Source organism: Heloderma suspectum, chromosome 3 (assembly GCF_057233095.1).
Source record: "Heloderma suspectum isolate Gila_16-S chromosome 3, 16-S_ref, whole genome shotgun sequence".
In the NCBI taxonomy this organism is placed as follows: Eukaryota; Metazoa; Chordata; class Lepidosauria; order Squamata; family Helodermatidae; genus Heloderma; species Heloderma suspectum.
In genome coordinates, this window is record NC_139460.1 from 244482917 (window position 1) to 244488942 (window position 6026).

The window sequence follows — 6026 nt, forward strand, 5'->3', positions numbered from 1 at the left end:
GGGGGACTTTGGTTCCACCCATGGGCATTAGCCTGTGGGTGCCGCAAGGTTCTGTCTTGTCCCCCATGCTTTTTAACATCTACATGAAACCATTGGGGGAAGTCATCAGGAGGTTTGGGCTGAGATGTCATCAGTATGTGGATGATACTCAACTCTACCTTTTGTTTCCATCTGTATATCCCAGACAGGCTGTGGAACTCTTGAACCAGTGTCTGGAGGCTGTTTTGGGATGGATGAGGGTGAACAAGCTGAGACTTAATCCAGACAAGACAAAGGTACTGTGGGTTGGGAAACCCATTACTTCGGATGGAGGTTTACAATTGGTCTTAGATGGGGTTGCACTCCCCCTGAAAGACCAGGTGTGCAGTCTGGGAGTCCTCCTGGACTCTGAGCTAAGTGGGGAAGCCCAGGTGGCTGCGGTGTCCAGGAGTGCTTTTTACCAGCTTAGGCTGGTACACCAGCTGCGGCCCTGTCTGGAGGGGATGGACCGTGCCTCAGTTATCCATGCACTAGTCATGTCCAGGCTAGACTACTGTAATGCGCTGTACATGGGGCTGCCTTTGAAGACAGTTTGGAAACTTCAGTTGGTGCAGAATGCAGCTGCCCAAGTATTGGTGGAGGTAAGGTGATTTGATTACATAATGGCAATATTGCACCAGCTGCAGTGGTTACCAGCGTGTTTCTAAGCCCAATTAAAGTGCTGGATTTGACCTTTAAAGCCTCAAATGGTTAAGGCGAAGTTACTTGAAGGACCACTCTCACCCTTATCAGCCTGCCCACACTTTAGGATAAGAAAGAGAGGCTCTTCTCATCTGCCCACCCATGAGAGCAGTTAGATGGGTGACCACACATGAGAGGGCCTTCTCTGCAGTGGCCCCACACCTTTGGAACAAGTTGCCATTGGAGGTCTGCCATGCTCCGTCATTGCAGGGTTTTAAGAAGGCCTTGAAAACATATTATTGTACCATGGTCTTCTCTTGATATGATTGCTGTTGTTGCTGTTGGTGGTTTTGTTGTCAGCTTTTATTTTTGCTTTATTGATATTTTATTGTGTTTATGTTTTTATTGCTTTTAATATTTTAACTGTTTTTATGTATTTTATTTCTGTGATCCACCTTGGGGGGGCTTCTGCTCTGAAAGGCAGCCAAGATTTTTAAAAAACAAACAAACAAGTCTATAATTATAGGGTTGTATCCCAGATCTGCTTTCCATTTATGGAAGGACTGTTCTCATGGAGGTGCTTCCACCCTGTTTTGCGGGATCTCCTCTGCACCACAGACAGCTCACCCTATTCACCAGGGTCCCTTAACCCTCTGTCTAGCATTTTCAAGGGGGTGGAGGACATGTCATGGGGACGAGGGAGTGGGGAATTCCACTTCCATCTGCCCGATTTCACGTACCTAAATCGCAGTCCACCCCATTATATATAAAACGTGACACCTTTGTTTTATATTTTATTCAATGCACTATAATAACATGGCTGAATACAGAATCGTGTTGTTTAATTTTAGAAACCTGAAATGTGATTTGCTGATTAATAAATGAAAACTCCAAGCAAGGCAGGTTGAATCATATTTTCTTGGAAAACACCTTATGTTTGCTTGTTTTGAAATAAAAAGGACAACGATGGTGATTTATGTCTTGCTGGAGAGAGCTGATACAAATGGCACCATCCTTCTGAAGCAGGCGACAGAAATTAAAGAGTATCTTATTATATGGACAATAACAAGATAAAGAAGCTCAAAACAAAATGTAAGTGATAGAAGCACCACAACACCGAGTCTCATTCTCAAAGAGGTAGTTGAACAGAGATAAGAAAAAATAATAGTTTTTTCGTGGACCAGTCATAGATTTTAGTGTGATGAGCACTGGAAAGCAAGTTACTCCTACTCCTACCATCACACTCCACATTAGGAATGGGTCATAACCCAAGAGCAGGAGGGATCAAGGTTTACCATGCCAGAGGTGTCTGTGCAACCTTTCAACAAACATACAAATGGCTTCAGCGCATGAACGATACCATCCCCTTAATAGGAAGATGTACTTTCCTATACTTCTTACAATGAAGATAAAGGAATGCATCTCTCTGCTTTCTGGGTTACTAAGTACCTCAAGAGCTATTAACCCCTGGCAATGTTCCTCTGGTGGTTGATGGACACTTCTAGTAGCACTTAAGGACAGTGGGAGTATACCCAAGGCAGCCTTCCCCAACCTGGTGTCTTCCAGATGTGTGGAGTACATCTCCCATAACCCCCAATGGCCATGCTGCGCCAGGTTAGGGAAGGCTGATCTAAGGTGTAACACAAGTATAATTTTAAATGGCCTCAGTGTAGAAGAGTAGCCAGTAAATAAAGCTGACTTTCTGATTTCCCCTCATTATGTCCTCCATGATCTCCATACTCTTCAAAAACCAGACGAGTTTTTAAAGGATTATATAGTGCTCTCTGTGTTGAGTTTTCTTGGAAGATCAAGTGTAGAAAAGGAGAAGGGGAATTAAATGTTTTATATGAAATGAGTGTTGTTATGAAACATTATCCATGCTATCATTATCCAGGACTGGTTATTATGGCAGAACGTTTGAGATATGAATCACAGGGATGCAAGATGTCAGGTCAACAAGTCCTCTCATTGTTTACACACACATCACTTCTGTGGCTGTTGCTTCTTGAATTATTATGTTGGGCATACTCTTGACATTAATCTGAATTAGGGCTGTGCATGGACCCCCCCCAATCTGCTTCAGATGCCGCTTTGGATCCTCTGAAGTGACCCCTATCCACCTTGTATTGATTCGGACCCCCTCTGCTTCAACTCGGATCCAAATCTGAAGCAAGATTCAGATATCCGGATCGCCTGTTTTGGGCATTTTCCTGTTGACTTGCATGGGAAAACACAAACGGTCATAACTTTTTTAGTTTTTATGATACAGGCATGAAATGTGGGGATCTCTCCATGCCCCTGGAGAGGAGGCTACCTGCAGAATTTCAGACAGTTTGGCCCAGTGAGTTTTGTGCTAGGTGGGGCTAAAATCTGATGTTTTCCACGAAAACTCAGAAAGCAAAGAGCCGTAACTTCTCCCTGTTTCCACGGATGTGCATGACACCTGGGCCCCTCCCAGCCCCCCTTGAGGACATCCCACCCACCAAAGTCCAGGCAGTGTGGCCTGCGTGCTTGCGTGCTAGGCACAGGTTGAATGTGATATTCCCAGGAACTCAGACCAGACTCAGAAGGGAAAGTGTGCTGAAGCAGAGGTCACTCACTATCCCTAGTCGCTGCTGCAGGTTTCTTTGAAGTGCAAAACAACCAGCTCAGCCTCTCTATGGCTAAATACACACATTGCCTGGCAGGCAGGCAGGCGGGCAGGAAGAGGTTATTTCTTTACCTGCTCCTGTTTATTTCTAGCACACGCTCAATGGGCGTTTTGAATGTATCTTGAATGAACACGGTTGGTGCCTAGCCCAGAATGGCCGCTGGTTTCTGAACGCTGGAAACCTCCACCGGGGGGCCATACTCCCACCCCATCTCCTCCATGGCGGCCTGCCTAAGCCTCCTGGGGGCGAGAGACGGAGAGCGTGCAGGAGCTCCGGAGGCACTACCAGCCTTAAGCGTGGCCCTGCTGCCGGCCTGCCGGGACGTGGGGGCTCTTCCCCGAGCAAGACCGACCGGTGCTGCCTCCTCAAGCGCAGGAGCGGCTGCTGGTGCTGTAGTGCCCTGGCTGTTTCCCCCCACTCAGAGTCGCCTTGCAGTGGCGGCACACCACAGCGCCGGGATCCGCTCCCCACTCAGCGTAGCCCCACACAATGCTGCCCCGACGTTTTGGGGGAGGAGCAGAGGCAGACTGCCTGCCTTGGCTCTGGGGGGCGCCACACAAGCGGGGGGGCAATGGAAGGGGGTCGGGTGCTGGAGCCTCCTCCAACACACCCTGGAGGATCTCCTCCTCTTCGCCCTCCGCCACGCTGAGGACGTCGGACGCCTCCATCAGCGGGCTCCCCTCTTGCACTGCAGGAGGAGATGCGACTACTGCACCCGCCCACGCCAGCCCCCTCGAGCAGTGACCTCCGAGCACTGCAGCTGGCCTCCGCACTCTGCTGCCCCACTCCACCGGGACGCTCTGTCTGGCCTGGGGGGCGGACAGCTTGCCTAACGGTGCTGCTACCGATAGCAGCTCTCGCCCACCTCTGCCCCTGCCAACACCCGAAGATGCCTCATATTGCGCTGGATGGCTTTGCCACACAGTGGAGTGTTACTGGAATAAGAAGGTAATAAATATAAATACTATGTGTCTCATGCTTTTTCAACACTGTCTTGAAACTTGGACATATAGTGTTGGTGGGACAACAACCTAGCACACACACACACATGGACACAGACACACAAGAGCTAAAGAAAAGCAGAACTACCTAAGCAAATGATGGGTGTCTTTAATTTATTGTTCTATATTTCATGTTCTTTTTTGGAAGGCAGGTTAACTTCAAGAAATACAGGATGACAGTGGAAGCGATAAGATAAAAACCAAGAGAAAGTTAACAATAATTTTAAAAAAACCCAGAAATCAATGTTTGCTTTTAAAAATCGAAATAAGACTGGGTTTTAAAAAATCTAAAAGAGACAGAGTTGACAGACAAAAACGACAAGGAAACAAAATGGAGAAAGCAGAAGTGAGGGTCGACCTTAAACAACAAATGCAGCCTTTTCCGGAGTCCGAAAGTGACATAAACAAATGCACACAGGAATGGCAGGGAGGGGGAAGCGTAGCAGCAATGAGCGAGGAAAGTTTGAAAAAATATGGAAAGGAGAGATTAATATATCTAATACAAATAACAGTCGAGTCGGAGGTAGAAAGAAATAGGGGAAGGCAGCTGGAAGGGAGCTGCAAAAGATACCATCCCAAAGGGGACAGACAAGCAAGGAGTGAGGGAAGGATCCCACTACAACCATTTCCCTTTAATTTAAATATTGAGGAAAGCCTAATGGCAATAAAAAATGAAGAAATAGAAAGAACAACTCCAAGGAATGCATGTGTACCCACACACATGATCATCTACTCATACACCAGCCCTCTCCCAAAGACAAAGCTAGTGCAATAACCAAACACAGCCTATCACTGAAGTATATATACCCCCTTCCTCCACCACTCTCTCTGATTGGAGATTGCTGGCATCAGTTCTGGCTGAGAGTTCCTATTCGCCAAAGCACACACCATCCTCCTCCTGTGCTCACCTCCCCACTTCCCCCTGCATTCTCATGTCTGCTTGCCTTCCCCCTCCCTCCTCCCTCCTCCTCCCCCTCCACGTGTGCTTTCAGAAGTTGATACATTTTGGAGACAGCATGTCTGGACTGCTCAGACATTAAGTAGAGCTATAAATATACGAGGCAGAGGAGGCGCTGTACTGCTCTGACCCACCTCGTATTATGAGGATTTTGCTCCAAGTAAGCCCACTTCGTCTTGTTATTCGGGCTTCATGATGAAGTGGTGCACAGACCTAATCTGAATGTTTCTCGAGATGGGAGCCGGTGATGCCAAGAGCTAACAGGAGGGGCTGGTGGGTGCTGGGATGGGAAGGTGGAATAATTTTAATTTGAGGTCCTTTGGAACTGATCTAATCTAACTAATGTCTACTAGCAATGTTTTGTATTAATAGCCATTATAACCTTTAGCAACCTCATAAACAGAGCCAGGAAGTCAAGTTTTGTCTCTTGCCTGCATTGTTTCAAATTCTCATTATAGATAGGGCTGTACGAATCACTTACCTGGTTCCGGTCGGGGCATCTGCTGGCGGGGGAGGCGCTCCGTCCCTCCCTCTAGAATCCTTGACGGGGGGGAGGCGATCCGGTCCTCCCCCCTGGAATCCTGCCTGGCTGGCTCTGCTCCGCTGCGGCTCTGCGGAGCAGCCGGCCAGGGCCATCCACAACTGGACCTCCGGCCGTGGACGGGCTGCTGCAGACGCAAATGGTGGCCGCCGTAGCGGCCGCCATTTGCATCCTTCGAGGCTGCTGTGATAGGCTACAGAAGTATTTATGTAGCC